The 21,209-nt window shown below is 35.9% G+C and overlaps 2 protein-coding genes across 7 annotated transcripts in view; one reads left to right on the forward strand and one right to left on the reverse strand.

Moving 5' to 3' along the window:
• Positions 1 to 6,860, reverse strand: part of LOC135216435 (CARD- and ANK-domain containing inflammasome adapter protein-like) — a 43,123-nt gene extending 36,263 nt beyond the window's left edge. For 4 of the 6 annotated variants that reach the window (XM_064251805.1, XM_064251803.1, XM_064251802.1 and 1 more), the window contains exon 1: positions 6,369 to 6,856. The gene's annotated coding sequence lies outside the window, so the exon portion shown is untranslated. Of the gene's footprint in view, positions 1 to 6,368 lie in introns of all 6 variants that reach the window. The other 2 variants (XM_064251801.1, XM_064251800.1) reach the window with 2 other exon arrangements.
• An 11,041-nt stretch (positions 6,861 to 17,901) lies between these two features.
• The window catches only part of LOC135216110 (ankyrin-1-like), a 56,617-nt gene continuing 53,309 nt past the window's right edge, over positions 17,902 to 21,209 (forward strand). The window contains exon 1 of the mRNA XM_064251149.1: positions 17,902 to 18,080. The gene's annotated coding sequence lies outside the window, so the exon portion shown is untranslated. The remainder of the gene's footprint in view (positions 18,081 to 21,209) is intronic.

Here is a 21,209-nt window from a genome sequence, read left to right on the forward strand (position 1 = left end):
TTTGGTGAAGCACAAAATAATTCTATTTTTATTATGTTTATTTTTCTATTATTTTTGGAGTACCACAGAATTCGCTTTTGCGAAAGTTATTCCTCGGCAAAATTAAGACTCCAACGATCGAGTATAAATGAAATTGAGAATATGAATAATAAAGTGTCTCAATAGCGCTTGATCTTTCACCCAACAAATAAACAAGTAAAAAATGCTCTGAGTTTCTCCGGCGCAATCTATATATGTAGCAAATAAATAAATCCCAATAACCTAAATCACTGAGAGTAAGAGCTAAGGAGCACAAGGGCATGTTGTTATAAGTCTGACGTCAAACGCATTTTCAGGGTCGCCCTGATTGAAGCTTCAAAGATCTCGGTGAACTTCGCCAGAACCTCGTCCTTTCTTAGACAACTACTTTCGTTCAAGAAGTAAATATCAAGATTAAGCTGGACATATGAGGCACTTGGAGATAACCTTTCATCAGTTTTATAGGGTAAGGCCAAAACAAAATATTATAGAAAAATATATCAGTCTACCTGCTGGACAAACACAGTACTTAATTTCTTCACAAATGAAATGAAAAAGAATATCTCCCTCGTACAGGAAAGTAGACCGAACTTTGTTTAAGAAGATAATGAGGAAAATGCACTAAACTCTTTACCAGAACATCCCAAGCTAGAGTGAACTTTAAAGAGAAGTGACTTTGAATGACAGATTTGCAATTGAGACATCATCTGAATGCTGCTTAATTAAGCTAAGAATCTCGATGGGGCAGATCTGCGTTTTCCTTAATTAACTTAAGATTAAAGGTGAGTAAATGTCGCGTATTTGTGTGGTGTGAACTAAGTAGTATACTTATGGTATCGAAACTACCAGAACCGGTCATTTTTAAACTTGCGCTGTTTTAGAATATTCTGCGAGACCACAGTTACTTGTATTTTTCCTTAAAAATAATGGACGTCACTGATCAGCTTTAAAATAATTTAATGTTCCTTCCCAGCTTAATTTCGAAGCCAGTAAATAAAAGAATTATTGTTGCTTACAATCATCACAAATGGACAAAATAATCCTGTACATGGCTTTGTTCTTTTAGTAACTACTCAGGAACGACTTTCCCTGTTTGCAAGGTCATAAATAAAGATGGAAAACTACCCGAATGTAAACTCTAAGAGTATTTATGGGTTTTTATCGAGAGATGAGAAGTTTGGCCCAGATATTGAAGAGAAATGCCCTTTATTTGAATGGAAAATTATTTCGGAAAATGTTAACAGTAAATTCATTAATAGTTATGATAGAGAAATTTTGTACAAATATGTTCGTGAAGTTCTGGCCACAAAAGATGGATTATATATATATAATGAAAATAACAAATAGTAAACTATGTTAAAACTGCAAAGAACCAGAAAATGTGATGCATTCAATTTATTTCTGTAGATGTAGGAAGAAACTGGTTAATTGGTTTCGTGAATTATTAAATGAATTGTGTAATATAAGACAAAAATTTTATTGAAAATTTTGAAATTGGATTTTGAAGCACATTAAAAAAAAAACAGGATCATTGCTATAAATTTAATTTGGGACAATGTTGTTGGGATCTGGTTAGCCCACAATGCAGGAATAAAAGATAAAAAAGATGGCATACGGTTGTTTATGAAATCAAGGATAATAAAAAAATAGATATATACTGATAAAATCTTATATGGGTAACTACAGAAAAATATTTACATTAAAATACGTAGATTATATGTAAAAAGTACATGATATGTTTTTTTTTATTAAATTCTACTAAATTTAAGTCAACTTGGATAAAATTCTGAATGTAATTCTGTTGAAATGGTAAAATATTGTATATTTTTCTCTTAATAAAAAATTAAAAGAAAAAAAAAAGTGGAATCCCTCCTAATGAAGTACTTCAGTATAGGGTGTCTTTGATTATTTGCGTGTTTCACAGTACGTGTACACACTTGGAAATAAGGTTATATATTAATTAAGTCAGTTTTTTGTGATTTGGCCATACCTCCCTAGCATTGACTCTAACTCTACTTTTTCATAGCAACTTAGTGGCATTCGAGTGCGCGTCATTTGGTTATCACAGGTTACGAGCAGTGTATAAATAACATTCACTGAAATAATATCGCTGACATAGCAGGCTTCTGAGTAACCGATTGTGTCACAATGAGAGCTCAGAGATTCGTGGAATAGCAAACAAAAAAAGAACAAAGGTAAATGTAAGCCGCGTGAGACTGCTTGCACACGATCGTCTGCCCACATACGCCATCCATTAGTGCGTAGGTGAGAAGGCTATGTTATATACACCTTCGTTTTACTTGTTCTATATCCGTCCCTTATTTTATTTATCAGTCAGATGGTAATTCACCTTAGCGAAAACTGCCTTTGAGAAAACTGCTTAACCTCGTTTTACCTTTCTCATCATTTAATTCGGGTCACACTGAGGCTGTTTTTACAGTAAAAAAAAAAATCAGATTAAGATCGTAACCGCGATCTTGATCGGTTCTGAAGATGACGAGGCAGAAAGGGATCTCAACGTCGCGGTGACCAATGAAAAGAAACTTCGGTCTTCTTTGTAGGATCATATTAATGGAGCGATATTTCAACTCAATTCCTTGAGCGAGTCGGTATCTCGCATGTGCGCTGTGCATTTCCGTGAATGATAGATAAAGCTATTGAAGTTGTTATGCTCCTCATTTTCATGTTATCTCACGTGTCCTTCGAAAAGCAAAAAAAATTTTTCTCTTGTTCTTTGAAGAATTGCGGCTCGGGGTAAAGGGACAATTGGGAAGGATTACCAGACAAAGGAGATCTGATATCCAAAGACTTCCAAGAGGCGAGAGTCAAAAGTAGCCTGTTTGTTCATTCACACGAAGCACCGAGAACGACGTCACGAAGCCGTGAAACTATTCATCCGAATATGATACCGAATCAATTGACTGAAATTCACGTCGGAGATGATCGTCTTATGTCATCCCTCACAACAGCTGCTTCTTGAATTGCTTGTTCTTTTCTCGAGCTGGATGATTAACCATGGTTACGTACAGCGTCATCAGAGGTGACCCCACGCTCAATTAAAATTCACAGCTCATTACATTCATGAAGCGTCATGTCACATCTCCAGACCAAATTAACGAGACATGGGTTAGTTTAGGTGACGTCAAAGTTTAGTTTTAAATGATGACTGAGCTCTTTTCAAGTGAATAATTGCATGCGCGTAGTTCCTATGAAGAGAAGGCGAAAGTGTGCGAGAAGATTAAACGACATAAAAAAAAAAAAATAGAAAACGGAACCAAACAAAGACGAAGACGCAGAGGCAAGAAGAATCAGGGTTAGGAGAAGCGTGAAAGAGAATCAGGGTTAAGAGCGGAGGAATAAAAGACAGGGAGATATTAGAGAGTTATATCGTCGTGTACGATGAAGATGGATGAAGATGAAAAGGGCCAGGAAATATACCCGTTTGTTTGTATGTTTCTGTGTCCCAAGGAAGTTCTTTTTATTCCTTTACTAGATTTTTTTCCTGCTCCTACAGGAGTATTTTACAGGAGGTTAGAGTTTATGTCAGTATGAAGAAAAATCGTAATGGCAAGTGTTTTATGTATTCTTATTGCAATATGGGACGCAACATTATCACGACATTAGTTGTGTTTTATGTAAGTATCTTAGACTAAAATTTGAGTAGCACTAACAATATGATTTGGAACAATTTAGAACCCAAAAAGCCATATTAGTAATATTTTCCTGAAAGGTTATAGAACGAAGACTGTCGAAATACTGCATGGTTCCTATGGCATATTTATTGACATGGCAAATTGAATAACTGTCATTCTATTGTATGGCAAAAATCTAAAGGTTTCGATAACTGTAAAATTTATCAGCCTCAATTTTGGCAAGAAAAGGGTCCTGTCAGTCCTGCCATATTCTATGACGACAAACCTAACTCTCTCTGTAGACGTATCCTTTATACTGAAGAAGAGCAAAAGTATGGGGCCGAATATTTCAGTAGTGTATATTGTTCTTGAAAGAAGGAGGATTATAGGACTCAGGGAAAATAAAAAAAAGGAGAGAATTCCAAAAGCTTGCCATTGGAAGAGAAATAGATACCGAACTAGAAAATCCAAGACTTTTCGGATGTCTCGACATGGTGGATTTTGCAAGATTGCCAAAAATGGTACCAGTCAAGATAAGGAAAATGGAGCCGCTTTTGGACAGATTCTACTCTTTGATCTTAGCCAAAAGAGAAAGTCTAAAAACGGGTTCGCACTGGGTAGATAAGTCGATAATTAACTGTCCCTCGTGTCGGTCCCTGTCGAGGAATGCTACTTAGGAAGAAAATCGCCCGAATATTAAGCAAGTAACTTCCGTGATAACAGCAAAAGCACCTCTTTCTCTCTCAGTTCTTTCGTCTAACCTTAGTTATTGCAAAAGAATCACGTCTAATATCGACAATAAGTAGATTCACAGCCTGAAAAAACTAGTAAGGTCATCCCTCTCTTCATGCAAAAATCGGTCAGAGCTTGAACAGAAAAAATAAATGAACTGATTCAGATAAATTCAACATTCCCTCTCTCCCCCTGTGGCCGGTGTTCATGAAAGCAAGCAGCACAACTGTAATTTTAAAAAATATCAGTTCTTGGCAATTTGATTCAACTCCATGTTATAGCACAGGTTTTATATATATATATATATATATATATATATATATATATATATATATATATATATATATATATATGTATATATACATATATATATATATGTATATATATATATATATATATATATATATATGTATGTATATATATACTTTTCTGGGCAAGCTCCTGACCATTTGAATCTCCGTGATGCCCCTCCTGGGAATTAATGAAAAATGTTGATACATAAGTTTTCTGGGATTCTCTGTCAAAGGTTCTGGAATTCCTAGCAATCTTACGAGTAAGTTCTCGGCCTCATTGATAAAAGACCTAGAAATTCATTTCTTAAATATTTTGCTTTTACCCTATTTCAGTATTCGTTCGTCTATGTTTATGCTTTTTAGTTTTTTTTATTAAAAATACAGAAAGTAATTTTGATATTAATAGCGAATAAATGAATACTAGTCATAAACTACAAACTCAGATGACTGAAAATATATTTCGTTGACAGTTTTCTACTCGCCCGATATTCTTGCCCCAAAAAATTGCACCCATTTTCTCGAGCAAAATTTGCATCGAAAAAATCAACTAAACTTCGCAGACCAAGTACAGCACATCTAAACAAATACTAAAATGCCCTCGGAGATACCTTAACGCAAACTGCAAACTCATCGGAAAAGTAGCGGCAAAGTATTCATGCCTTATGGAATGATATGGTACTAGCTTCCCAGTCAAGTTGAAAGGATATAAAATGATTCAAAACCAAGTTACTCTTCACAGCTTAGAGAGCTACCTTTCACCTCAGTTGCTATTTTGCTTTTATTAATGATCAGGGTCATCTCGTTTTTATCCATATTTTTCTTACTTGTTTTCACCTATGAATATCTCCAATGAGTTTTTTTTTTTTTTTTTTTTACGCGGTATTGAATTCCAGTTTTAATGGTGAAGGCGTGACTATCGCTCTCAGATACGATATAGGTATATAATGAATATACAGTTGAATAAAATCGAAGGATAAGAGTTTCCTGAGTCACTTGGTGCAGACGACATCGTCGACGTCGTCCTTGGCCTTCTTCGCCATCGTCGGCGGTGACGCTGACGAACGAAAAACGGAGTAACCGCAGCCGGGGGCTAAGCCGGGATCAGATTTCTTCTTGAGTCACTTCACATCAGATAAAGGCTCAAGGGAGGTCATTCGTTTGTTGGAAAAGCGAGAAAGGACCAAAGTAATGCAGATGTTTGAAAGTTTCAGAAGTTAGCATATGATCTTAACGCTGATTGGGCAAAGGTCAGGGTTGATGGGCAACATGACAAGTTCGGCTAACAGGCACAACCTAAGAAACTTAATTGTCTTTCACTCAAAACATGTGTGCCTTTTGAAGCAGAGAGAGAATTTGCTAGTGAGTCATATTCTCAAATTTCCAGAATTTGAATGAAACACTTGAGCGTATTCGTTGTATATAATTGATTTAAATTAATTATTCCTCGTTGATCAGATGAAATCAATTGCTGCAAAACATTTTATTGACATTTACTTAATGCAAACACTTCGTACAAGAATAAAACTATATTTACTATGACGACGAAAAGGAAACGTGGGAAAGGTGAAGAATTATGAGAGTTCTTTTGATATGTAAATATAGCCTATAGTCTTCGTTTTAAATGAAACCTCAAAGGAAACAAATTCAGTAAACGAAAGAAAACAATCCCCTTGAAGGATGAGAAGGTACTCACGAAAAACGGCCAAGTAGGTACACCTCAAGTCACTCCGTACACATTACATAAGCAAGTAATCTAGCAAATTCAAGTCCACTTGCGCGTACAGCTAAAACGCCTCTTTCTTAATAATCAGTACTTGCACGTATAACTATAATGAATGTTTCACTATTTAAATGATTATCAATGCGCTGTTTTCACACTCTCTGTAATGAAAATAATGTCCTCACGCCAAATCCCAAGGTTGTCACACAATTGCGATGATGACGAGTCACAAGCAGTTCGAAAACGCACACGAGAGACTGATGACCTTATGTCACAGCAAAATATATAACCTCGTTGTTGCCGCCCCAGAACCCGTATCTACCCTCACCAGATAAAAGTAAAACTCGAAGGGGCAAGAGTTCACACTCAACTGACACTCAGAGTCCAATTAAAACTGAGCAAAAGAACGAATGGAAGCCTCGTAAATGTCCCGTATAAACAAGCCCCTGCCCTCCACCCTCTGATACCCCAAACCAAGGACTGGGAGTAGAAGCAAAGGTCTGCGATGTTGCAAACCCGCCCACTTCAACACCCATCAACAAACACTGCCAGCGGCAAAGCCCTCCTTTCCCAACGCAGCGCGGACATCATTTTAAACGGTCCATTTGTAAGACGTCATCTACCAGGAACACCGATGGTGCTCATTGTACACTGTTCATGCAGAGGGAAAGAAAAGCTAATATCCCCAGTGAACTCTTGCTTATTTTCGGTACGTCTCTGTACAAGAATATTACTTCTATGGTACATTATTGCTCAGGCGCTGCGTAGGAATCTCTGCTTTGAAAATTATTTCCCTTCTGGTTTCTATCTTCGACTACATCAGCTGAGACAACAGAACGTCCACCCATATCTTATCAAACCTCCATAGCAGCAACCATTTTGGTCTTTTCTCTCTCTCTCTCTCTCTCTTTCCCGCAACCTTTTATATATATATATATATATATATATATATATATATATACATATATATATATATATATATATATATATATATATATATATATATATCTATATATATATATATATATATATATGTATATATATATATATATATATATATATATATATATATATGTGTGTGTGTGTGTGTGTGTTAATTACTACCACAGTTGTCCTTTAACTACAGAATAAAGGCTGAATCACATGTGCAGATAACTTGTTCAGCATTGTAAACTTCCTATACCTACAAAGGTGGTTCATCAGCATTACAATGAATGTTTACACTGCTACACAACAGCACTTATTGCGCCACTTCAACCATCCACTGCTTGATAGTTCTTCCTCTCCTCCTTCCTCCGACAGGTCACTTCTGTGTTATATATTCTTTTCTTTATCTAATTTTTATCCAACCTCTTATCACGTTCGGGCCATCCCACAAACTCCAATCCATCTCTTTACCCTTCTTGAGCACTTCTATTTCATTTTCCCTCATTCATCGTCAATCCAGCTAACTCAACACACACTATGCATTCAATTTGACTCAGTAACATTACCTTTTTCATTTTTTTCATTACTCTCTGCACTTCCAGAAAGAAACATCTTCCACCAGTCCTTTCTGATTCCATAAAACTCCTCTTCTCTTCCGAGTCTTTGGCATAAACCTTCTTTGATTCCCTAATTCTTTGAAACACCTTTTTTTTACAATCAACCAAAATTTGTTACACTTGATCCTAAATATGTATACAAATTAATCCACCCATTCCTTCCTTCATCAAGCACATGAAGATACAATGTTGCATCTTCCTAATTTACATTCATCCTCATAACTTTAACTTTGCTCCCACTTACTTTCAGGTTTTTACCCTGGGCAGCTCTTCAAAATCGTTTACTGGACCTGGTGTCTGCAGTTTTTCTCTACAATTTCAATCAACAGTTTCATGAGCATCCATCTCCTTTTCTTCCTCCAACTTCTCATTTCACTCTGTCCAACGGGATTTTGGTTGACCAGAAAGATGTAACTCATTCTTCTGGCAGACCTTCTTTCATGTCTCAGTTATACAATAAAAGCTCTGGTTTTATAATAAAGTTTAATCACTCTGAGATGGCATCTCCATAGGAGTGTTTAGAGAGACTCTCCTCAAGGGATCCATCATCCAACTAGGCCCCCTCTTCCAGTCGTGGAAACCACTTCTGGGGAGGCTTCATAGCCTGGTAGGAGCCCTACCTGCCTCCAAGAAAGGGAGATCTGGAGGAGGACCTCTCTGCTGGGAGTGCCACGGTTCCTCCTGGGAAGGCATCCCTTAGTACTAGTAAGGGGCTGGAGGACCTCCTACAGGTATCCCTTCCCTGAGAAGCCTTGGCATACACCCTCGTTATTAGGCCCTCCTCCAGAGAAGCTTCGAGGAAGGAAGCTCCAGAGCTGGGCTTCACCAGTTGTAAGACTAATCTCTAGAGATGTTTCCTGGCCCTCCAGGAAATATGCCTCCTTCTTGGGATGCCAACCTCAAGGAATGGCTCCAGTCCTGGGGTGGCCTTGTTCCATCTTGGAAGAAACCCCCAAGAGATGCCTTCCTTAAGGCCTGTCCACACTAGGAAACATTGTTTGCAAACAGTTTCCAAAATGTTTGCAAACAGTTTTCAAACTGTTTGCAAACAATGTTTCCTGTCCAGACCTCAGTTGTCATCAGGATGCCAGTCGGTGCAGTAGCCTCTGAATTCTACTAGGCTATTTTAATGCACTCGAGGAGGGATTATAAGAGAAAGAAGAGATCTGTGAGGAAGTTTTTAGAAAAAGGAGTGTGTCATGCTGACTTTCTTCTGGTGGAATTGAAAATAGATACATATATACTTAATACACGTATACATACATACATACATACAAACAATATATATATATAGATATACACACATACATACATACAGTGTACTGTCGGCCAAAAAACTCGTGGCAGAGTTTCATAATTTTTCGTTCACCTGCCTGACGCACGATTCATGCCTTATTTATCTATTTTTCTTTTCAAAGATGGAAGAAATCATGTGTAATGACGTTAAAAACAGTCACTGATATCTTTAGAACATTATGTTATGTTATTGTGTAAAACTATTTTCCATATAGCAAAATTGACGTGAACGAAACGAAGTGATAAAAAACGTCATATCACAACCATAGATATACATTACCAAATAGATAGGAGGCACCTATCACTAGTAGTATCACATAAACATAGTCCTTAAATGATCATTTCAATATTAAGTTGAAGGTAGTTGAACTATTCCATTTGTTAAATTTTACAGAAAACATTGGAATCTCACAAAATGCTATCAAATTTAAAAAAAGAAAAAGAAAAAAAAAACGATATCTTAACAATGTGAACCAGGCGACCTCACTCTATTGCTTTTGATGTTATGTGCACGGGTATCTAATGTCAATGTGTCATTTATCGGTCTAAGAAACATCATTTGATGAGCGAGAGAATTATTGCACTGCATTCGGTGCAAGTTTCTGTTGGAGAGATATCAAGAAAGCTTAATAAACCGGAGAGAATCATACATAGATGAATAAAATTGTTTAAAGAACGGCAAAGTTTAGAACATGGGCCTAGAGGTGGAATACCTCGAAGCACCACATGAGAGCAAGACAATACAGTAGTGAAAATGTTGCTGAGCAACATTCATTTGTGAACTTTGAATTCTAGTGCCTCGTCACGACATTGCTGAACCAGGAATCATAACTAGCTCTACGCTTATGACTGGTGTCTGATGAATACTTTAGATGGAGAGGAAGAGATTGTTAAATCTACACTTGAAGTCTTTAATAGTTGTCTAATGAATAAGCAAACTTATCTTTGATGGATGAGAGATTCAGTTAGGCTTACTCTTTTTGTTTTGTTTTTTATCGGTGGCCAGTGAATACCACGGATAGGGAGGGAAACGGTTTCAATGATGCATGCATTTTTTTTTTCTTCAAAACCTAAAGAATACATTTTATTGGGAGATACTTTATTAACATCGGCCTAATCCTTCCATCACTCCTATACGCCACCTCCGCTCTCTTCTACATCTCAGGCGACTAGAACACTAGATCCGACTTCTCACTGCGAACTCCACCTTGTGAAACCATCACTAATGATAACGGTTATTTTAAAAGTCCCCGCACCGACAACGGACGCCTTAAAATACATGTTTATATATTTTCTGTTCAAAGAAACTTTATCTTTCATTCCACAAAATATGTGCATACACTCGTGTTACACCCTGTAGCCGTCAAAGAGCAACCCTTGATTAAAGCAGAAGGTTTTTCTTGGGAAAAAAAAAAAAAAAAACATGAAATAGACTTAAACGAGAACCTCACCTTTCCTATTTCTTATCCTTTCAGCTACTTATAATATGCTTATGTTAGTAGGTCTAGTAGTTATACATGTAAACTAATTTGAATTAATTTCTATTTAAAAGAAATTAATAGCTACAGAAAGATCATCGTAGGAAAGCTTTAAGGAAAGTAAGCCTTTCTTAATGTGTTCGTCAGTTTTGACTCCCACAGCTTTCCAAGGTGTCCAAATGAAACAGGATGATATGCAAGGAATTCGATAAAAAATAAGACTGAATTATATTCGTTTGATTTTTTTATGATTGCTTTTTGACTTTGAATAGCTAGGTCTGAGTTATTTATGTTAAGCAATTATTAAAAGGATAAGAAGAAAGGTGAACACGGCTAATAAAACAAGAATAACGGGAATAGTCAAATAAAGCAGATTAAATATATCTATATATATATATATATAATATATATAATATATATATATATTGTTGATTTAAATATTCATTAATATTACGTATCCGAGAGAGTATGCTGCTGAAAATAGACCTAGGTTTATCATGTGGGAAAATCATAAGTCCAATTTAGGCCCACTAAACGTGTCATGCAAATTATTTTATTGGTCAAAGGACAAAATTAGTTTAACTAAACATCGTTTTCAAAGAATGTTAACGCCTTGATGTATTATTATCGGCTGTAGGAGACGAAATGACAACACCCCAGTGCAGTACGATATGTTGAGTCAAGACTCGAGCGGCAGCAAAGCCAACTTCAAAATCTTAGGAATGCTGTCACGAAGCTAGTGTTGAAAATAAAATTAGAAATCGTGGACCCATCGGTATAATTTTCCTTACTTTGCAGAATAATTATCTTTAATACGTTGAATAAGTCTACTCAGTTCTAATGTCATTTATTTCATGTATAGCACCTTTGAAAGGAAATTTGATTTATTGTTAAGTAAATATTCTGGCACCTGCATATGGCAATATTTCCATAACGAACAATGAATTAAGAAACTACGCCAATTCTTTGTTGGCCGTCTGTACATGTGTATTTATACATATAATTATATATACATATATAAATAAACAAATACATAATTATACATGTGTATATATACATTTACACACAGAAACACTAAATGTTTTCCATTCTGGATGGGAAACAAATATGCGGTAAAAAAAATGGTTGCAAACAATGTTTCCTAGTGTGAACAGGCCTTTAGGAAGCCCTGTGCTCTATCCTACCAGTCTCGGTTGGCCTGACTCCCTCTGAAAAGGTGTCCGTGAGTGAAACACTGGAGACTTTTCTGAAGGGATGCCTCCAATCAGAAGAGTTGATCCCTACATCTGTTGTGAAGCTCTGCTTCAGGATGCACACCAACAAGCAATAACCCTTCCTCCCTCCGAGGTAGACATAACTGGAGAAGGGCCTCCTTACCGGGAGATCCCTGGCAACCTTTGGGATGGTAGCCCAAGTGGAAGTTCTCCCGGCCTGTCTTTGTTGTGCTAGATGTAACAGACTTATTTTCATGATGTGCTACATAAGGACAATGAAATCACGCTTCTATTTATGATATCCACAGAGAATATAATTCTGAAGGAATCTGCAGTTTCTTGGAAGACTTTAGCCATTAAAAGACGCTTCAGAGTTACAGAATCTTACATAATGTTCGTAGGCTTTGACTTCGCCCCTGCTGTGTCTTACTACGATCGTAGAGAGAGAGAGAAAGAGAGGGAAAATCTTTGTCAGAAGTATCGAGGAATACTTCTGTCAAACGTTCCGTGGCAATCAAATTCTCTGAATTCTGCATTGGAAACTGAAAATCCTCCTTCTTATAACAAAGCTCTGGTTTCCGCATTACTTACTTTTATTTCATAAGGAAGAGCTTGGGCGTTACGAATTTAAACTGTCGCAAATAACTTTTATAAAAAAAGTGCCTAACGTTTCTTTTTTAATTCCCAGGGGATTTTGAATTTTGCAGGCGAAGTTCCACATTTCCTCTTGAGGAAATCGTCAGGGCTGCGACGCCAAATTTGAATCAGTCAGGCAGTCAGGAGCATTTAACTGCGACACTTATGTATAAGTTGTAACATTGTGAGGCTGACTCATAATTATGGATGACTCTCAAACATACTTCATATGCTTATTTATTATTGTTGTTCATCTTCGTTTAAGATGCCGATAAACTTACATATTTTTGTATCGAAAAGGGAATCTCGAATTGTGTTTGTCTGTAATCCAAGAATAACGTTGATGCAAAGGATGCAGACTCCAAGCGGGTGTAGTATATAGTATATACAAATACTCTGTTATACTGAATGTGGATGGTAGTTTTTGCAACACTTTGTTAAGCATATTTGCGCTGGAACATGATTAGAGAGAGAGAGAGAGAGAGAGAGAGAGAGACCTTACCTTACCTTACCTTACATCTTGTTCGGGTTGCCCCAGGTCCCTCAGTGTGAGGCACCTCTAATGTCTACCAGAGAGTTGCTAGTACATCTTCCGGTATATTTTGCATCTTCCAATCTTGGATGGTCTGGGATGCAGTTTAGATATTTGTCGAGCTTATTCTTAAACACATCTACGCTCACTCCTGATATATTCTTCAGATGAGCTGGCAACGCATTGAATAGACGCTGCATTATCGATGCTGGTGCGTAGTGGATTAATGTCCTGTGTGCTTTCCTTATTTTTCCTGGTATAGTTTTGGGCACTATTAATCTACCTCTGCTTGCTCTTTCTGATATTTTTAGTTCCATGATATTTTCTGCTATTCCTTCTATCTGTTTCCATGCCTGAATTATCATGTAGCGTTCTCTTCTCCTTTCTAGACTATATAATTTTAAGAATTGTAGTCTTTCCCAGTAGTCTAGGTCCTTAACTTCTTCTATTCTAGCTGTAAAGGACCTTTGTACACTCTCTATTTGTGCAATATCCTTTTGATAGTGTGGGTACCATATCATATTGCAATATTCAAGTGGACTACGAACATATGTTTTATAAAGCATAATCATGTGTTCAGCTTTTCTTGTTTTGAAGTGCCGTAACAACATTCCCATTTTTGCTTTACATTTTGCCAACAGAGTTGCTATTTGATCATTGCATAACATGTTCCTATTCATCATCACACCAAGGTCTTTAACTGCTTCCTTATTTGTGATGGTCTCATTATTAGGTCCCTTATATGCATATAGCTTTCTTTCTCTGTCTCCATAATTTATTGATTCAAATTTATCAGAGTTAAATACCATCCTATTTACCTCTGCCCAATCATATACTTTGTTAAGGTCTCTTTGTAGAGCGTTCCTATCTTCATCACAAGTAATTTCTCTACTTATTCTTGTGTCATCTGCGAAACTACTCACTACCGAATCTTTAACATTATTGTCTATGTCTTCAATCATAATAACAAACAGTATTGCAGCTAACACCGTACCTTGCGGCACACCGGATATTACCTTGGCTTCATCCGATTTCTCGTCGTTTGCAATAACTATCTGTTTTCTGTTGTGTAAAAATTCTTTTAACCATTTTCCTACTTTATCCACGATATTGTGTTTTCTAATTTTCTTCGCTAATATATTATGGTCTACTTTATCAAAAGCTTTTGCAAAGTCTAAATAAACCACATCTGTTTCATTTCCGCTTTTCATATTTTTGAATATGTTCTCACGGTGGACTAACAGTTGGGTTTGTGTACTTTTTCCGGGTACGAAACCATGTTGTCCTTTATTAAACAAATTATTTTTTATTAAATGTTTCATAATATTTTTCTTCATTACCCTTTCATACACTTTCATAATATGTGATGTTAGACTCACAGGCCTATAATTACTTGCCTCTAGTCTTGATCCACTTTTGAAAGTAGGGGTAATATATGCTAATTTGTGCTCATCATATATCTTGCCTGTATCTACACTTTGTCTTAATAATATTGCAAGTGGCTTTGCGATAGAATGAACTACTTTCTTTAACAAAATAGCAGGAATTCCATCTGGCCCTGCAGCAGCTCCATTTTTAATTTCATTAATAGCCTGCACAATATCGGCTTCATTAATATCTATGTCAGCTAAATATTCACTATTTTCATCCCTTACTTCTATATCATTATCTTCATTATCTATTCTAGGGGTGAATTCTCTCTTATATCGTTCTGCCAGTATGTTGCAAATTTCCTTTTTTTTTTTTTCATTCGTTAATCTCCCTTCAATTCTCAGAGGGCCTATTTCTATTCTTCTTTTATTCATCTTCTTCGCATATGAGTATAATAGTTTGGGGTTTTGCTTGATATTTAATAGGGTTTTTTCTTCCAAGTCCCGTTTTTCATTTTCTTTTGATTGTATAATCTTTTGTTCTGCATTTTCTATCTTACTTTTTAGTTCTATAACTTTCCATGCATTTTTTTTCTTTTGCAAGACCTTTTTTCCACTTTCTGATTTTCTGGAACAAGATCCTTCTGTCTCTTGGTATGCATGAATGATGTTTACTTTTCTTCTTCGGTATATATTTTTCCACTATTTTCTCCAATATTTTATATAATATCTCCGTATTTACCCTATGTCACACTTACGAAAATGTTATCCCAAATCTTTGTTTAATTCTTCATTAAATTTCTGACCCATTTTATATTTTTACTGTAGTTGTAATTTTTCCATATCCTTCCCACTTTTTCATTTCTTGCTTATCTCTATTTTCACTTGCTTTGGAATGAACTGGTAATTCTATGACATTATGGTCTGAAATACTCACATTATAAACTATTATTTCTTTAACATAATTCATCTCGTTCACAAATACTAGGTCTAAAGTATTTTCCTTTCTTGTTGGCAGGTGATTTATTTGTTGAATGTTGTATTCTAGTAGCATATCTAATAGCTTTTCAAATTGCCTCTTATCTTCTGCACTACTATTACTCTCTTTTTTATATGTATAAGTACAACCACAATCTCCTATTCGTTCTTTCCATTCTACGAAAGGAAAGTTGAAGTCACCAGATAGGAGAATAGTCCAGTCCTTGTGATTTCTACATATATCATCCAATTTTTCAATTATTAAGTCAAACTCTTTAGTATTAGGGGGTCTATATATTACTATGTTCATCAATTTTTCAGATTCAAATTCTACCGCTATTAGTTCACATTCTGAGTTACTATATTTCTCATATATTTTTCCTTGTTTTTTGTCTTTCCCATATATTGCGGTTCCCCCTTGATTCCTATTTTTTCTATCTGATCTATAAGTTTGGAACCCTTTTATTTGATCATCATTCCCAGTCTCTTGGGAATACCAGGTTTCACTTATATTCATTATATCTATTTTCTTTTCATTTTGGGTTAGTTCTTCTAAGTACTCTATTTTTCTTTTTGAGTTACTCGTAACTAAACCCTGCGCATTCATCACTATGATGGTTTGCGTGTTTTCTCCTTCATTTAATACTGGTAGTAATAAGGATTTTCCCATGTCTCTTTCCTGTTCTGGTATGTTGTTCTTTTTTTCATTTCCAGAAATTCTGACATTAAAAAATCCAACTTTTCCATAATATTTGATCTTCCTTCATCATAATTATTAATTTTGTGTCTGAATCTGCAATTTTCTCCGTTTCTGCAATATCCTCTTGCATAATAAATACAGTTATTATCTCTTGAGTAGAATTTCGGAGCTGATGCTTTGAAATTTTTTGCTGACACCTCTGCATATCTCATTGGTGGTTTGCTTTTCTCTTTTACCTGATATTCTTGATTTCTCTCTTTATTTGTTTCTTTCTTATTTTGGATTTTATTACTTGGTTGGTTATTTATTTGATTATGATTCATGGCTACAGGGTGCATATATTTGCATTTTTTGTCGAACTTACATCCTTTTCCTTCTTTTAGGTTTTTACATATTTTTTGGATGCAGATCTCTGCAATCATCCCCATATCCATCTAAGTATGCACATTTACCATATATTTCATAGTTTTGACATATCTTAGGATGTTTGTAGTAACATCTTTCTCCAAATCTGCAATTCCCTCTTTTCAAAAGGTTGCAGATTTTGTCTTTCTTGTCTATTTTTTCCTCTTTCCCGTCATTGTATAGATCTGGGTAGAGCCTCTTCGGGATTTGCTTTTCTGTTGTCATATCGTAATTTATTTCTTCGTAGGTATGCTGCTTTATTGCCTCATATGTAGTATCAATGAGTATCTCTGCATCCATACTTTTATCTTGTTCTTTGTTTTCCTTATTTTTTTCTGTCATTTCATTTTTGTTTACTTCTCTTCCGTTTTCCTCTCTTCTTTTTCTTCTTCTTCTTCCTCTTCCTCTTCTTCTTCATCCTCAACTATTTGTACATTCAATCTTGATTTAATAACATTGTCTATCCATGATAGACATGTTGAACAAAAAATTCTTGTATCTTTTCTCAAATCTTGTATTACCTCAGCACACTGTGGATGGGTCGGAATGTTGCATGCAGCACATTTTCTGATTAGGTTTTGTGGATTGACTATGCTATACCAAACCTTACACAGTTTGCATGCTTTTGGCATTCTTTTTCCTAATGCATCAATTAGGATATTCACAAGATTCACCTTATTCATTTTCTTTGTCGGAATATGTTGGTTTATGTATATTTTCTTTATGAGTCTCTTGACCACTTGGATTTTATTTGGAACTTCTTCAATTATTTTCAAGATGTTTTCATTAGATTTGTTCCAGTTTGAAGGATTATATCCTTCTAATATATCTATGAATGCTTTTGTATCTTTTTGGTTAGGACTGTTGCTGATTTCATAGATGAGAAATGCCAGTTCCCTTCCTGCTACCTCATCGTATTGCGAATTTGCTAAACACGCCAAATTACGCCAAATTACGAGAGAGAGAGAGAGAGAGAGAGAGAGAGAGAGAGAGAGAGAGAGAGAGAGAGAGAGGAGGGGGGTAGTGGTGTCTCAGTCTCATACTTGGAAATCCCACATTCAAAGAACCTCCTCATCTTCTGCCTGAAATAACACCAAAATCCGAAAAAAGTGGAAAATTCAATCAAATTAATTGTCTAAATGAAACGCAACAACACAACACAAATGATATTCATAACTAACCCTAGCAAATAAAAAAGTAAAGATGACTTACCCTGTTGACTTGAATACCCTCGGACAAGCAAATAAAATTCAGTAGTTATTGAACGCTAAGCAACTTTTTATCACAGAGGGACAATAACAACTGGACACGACAGAACTATGTAGTTTTGGTAAGCTACCGCTAGAGGGGCGCCGCTGCCCGCTGGCAGCGGCCAACCCGTGACCAGTGTCTAAAAACCGGGAAACCTAAATGTGCTTAGTGCTTGTGATTTTTTTTCCCTTCGTTATTTTCGTAATAGTATATTGCGCATTTGTGATTACAGAAATGGACACAGGAACGCTTTAAGATAGAAGGGAAATAACATTTCACAGGTAAGCAAAGCATACTGACGTTTATCAACTCATAAATTTTTGCTACTCTGATAAAATTGTTAGCAGTAGATAAGTTTCATCCATTAACAAGCCTTATATTTTCTGCATGTTATAGGGCCACATTAATGCAGTGCTTTCGAAATCAGAACATCGTTAATCTTATCATGCTACATAATATTAAGCAAAGACAATTTTTCCCAACATTAAAAATGTTTATATGTAGTGTAATTGTGTCGACGAACATCGTCCTTTAAACACGTTGCCGTGGTGTATGAAGGACACCTCCCGTATTTTGTCAGTCATTAAAAATTTTTTGCTGCAGGTAGGCCTGTAGGATACTGTTAATGCCATCTATTCTTTAGTTATAGACGTGTAAAAGCAGCATTAGATCTATTTAACAAAATGCACTTCAGCAACGCGCTCAACGAAATTTCGTAATGTCACACGGGTTTCAACTAGTAAACAAACGGTATAGGAAGCTTCAGTCAGTTGTTTAATTCAAAGTAAAATTAGTTGTATTTTCCTATTGTGTAAAATAAATCCTGATTTATTTCATATTTTTGCCAAACTGTACTAATATAAATATCATAGACTGACGGAAGCAAGAAAATTAAGTTTGGCGGGAGCCTAGGAATGGCCTAGGCTACACCTGCGACTTCAAACTACTGTACTCATTTGGTAGGGCAATATATCACTGAAGCCTTAAGTACAGTTTAATATCGAACATATAGAAATAATTCTTCTATGGTTAGTGTTACTGAATCATCATGCTAAGGAAAAAAATTACCTTTATAAACGGTATTACCAAGGCCACAGAAAGGCTAGGCCCACACCTGCTGATTCGCCAGGTTTTGTTATTGTTTTGTCCTTTTAAAAATAATCTACGGTACCCTTAACTTTAGGTTCTTTGCAGCGATCCCTCGGCCCCTATCTCCAACTCTATTCATTTTAATGTACCACCGATCATAATCTCTTTCTTCCATCTTCCTTTCCATCGTGTCCCAACAATTGTTTCAAGTGCAACTGCAGGGTATGCCAGCTGTTACACTCTTAAAATCGTCATACTTTCAATTTCCGAACTTCCAACAGGAAGACAGGACTATAATGCGCAGCCGGTCAGTGGAAGATTATCATAGGTAAAATCTGCTTTCTTGTGGCTTAAAATGATGGTTTAGAGTGGAAATTTCACTCTAACAGGGAGAGAGCTACGTTCACAAATACTTTGGGTGTATTTGTTAGAGTGTACGCGCTTTTGCTGATAGTCGACTTAATAACTACCTATAGTAGATTCACAACACCCGTGCATCTGATGTCTAGGTCTAGGCCAGTCTTTTACGAGTTACGACGCCCCTGATTGGTTGTTGATAAGCCAGTCACGGGGCTGAAAACACTCAGTGTCTCTCGAGAGTTCACATAGGCAGAATGTATGTTCCACCTCTCCTGAGGGCTACGTCTTTCAAAAGTATCCCTCAGGAGAGGTGGAACATACATCCTGCCTGAACTCTCGAGAGACACTGAGAGTTTCCAGTCCTGTGATTGGCTTATCAACAGCCAATCAGGAGCGTCGTAAGGGACTGGCCTAGACATCAAATGGACGTGTGATGTGAATCTACTATAGCTGCCTCTCTTCATTGATTCTCATTTAATGTATTTGATGTCCAGTTGTCAGGTTGTCAACTACTGTAGTAATAAAACCGAATTTACCTTTTGACAACCTGGCTCCACTCGAGTCACCTCGTAAAATCATTTCATTGTGGGCTGCTGGAGCACAAGGCAAACGTAATCTCCATAGATAGACAGAATCGTTGCTCCATCCACTAAGCAGGGTTTGTTCCCCGTGGAGATTCAGGTTATATATAATGTATTAAAGTTAATCTAATATTTTTTCCCAGCGTAAAGAATCAGCGCCCTATGTTTGCATGACCTAAACTGGTAGATATCAGGTTGCAGAATTGTATGTTAATGAATTATCTTTAGCTTGGTTATTGTGCGTTCAAGTAAAAGGTCACAAGCTTCCTGAAGAACATAGGGCGCTGATTCGTCACTCTTTGGAAATATTTATTGAATTAACATCAGTTTATCCTTTCCTCAAATATGAATATGAAACACTTCGTATAACTTGTGAGTGTAATATATATATATATATATATATATATATATATATATATATATATATATATATATATATAACATAATTTAAAATCAGTGGTACACTGGATAATTCCTGGCACGAAGTTGAGGAAATTCTGGAAATTCAGTGCGACATTCTCACATTTATTATGCCAATTCATCATGCACGTTGTTTATTCTTTCTTATGTCATATCATATCATATAACATTATTTTAAAATTGACGAAGACCTTCAGACCCTTGCAGTAAGACCCTTGTACGGTTTGCGGTTGAGTCTTGTATAGTCGACTTCTCCGGAAAAGAAACTCCTTGGCCCAGTTCATACATTGTGTAGGGCACGAGTCTTCTTTCCTCGGGGGCCAGTCGTAAAATCTGAGACTTCAAATGTGCCATGAGGTGATGTGTCAACAATTACAATTCAGTCCTGCTTTTTTGGTGTTTTGGATGTTAGCTTCGTAAAACATCATGATGTTGACGTACTCTATCAATGATTTATTTACATAAACTTAACCCTCCTGTGCGCAGAGCAAATGTTCGCAGACCATTTGCTAATTTTAAATTCTAACTTTCACACTTGAATCCAGTCATGATTTTGTTAAGCAAAGACACACGATAGAAGACTAAGTTCGAAATGTAGCTACACCTTGAGACAATTTTTTAATTTCAGAGTAATTATTTCGATTTAAAACAACTTTTGACTTGTTGAAGTACCACTTTGATATTTATATACTTTACAAACTGACGTATGTATAAATATATATATATATATATATATATATATATATATATATATATATATATATATATATATATATATATATATACATTAATGCTTCTAAAGTATTAAATATCAAAGTGGTAGTGCAACAAGTCAGAAATTGTTTTAAATCAAAATAATTATTCTGTATATATATATATATATATATATATATATATATATATATATATATATATGGATTCCAGGGGAAGATAAGAAAAGGAATACATCAAGGTCCATAA

Source organism: Macrobrachium nipponense, chromosome 6 (assembly GCF_015104395.2).
Source record: "Macrobrachium nipponense isolate FS-2020 chromosome 6, ASM1510439v2, whole genome shotgun sequence".
Classification (NCBI taxonomy): domain Eukaryota; kingdom Metazoa; phylum Arthropoda; class Malacostraca; order Decapoda; family Palaemonidae; genus Macrobrachium; species Macrobrachium nipponense.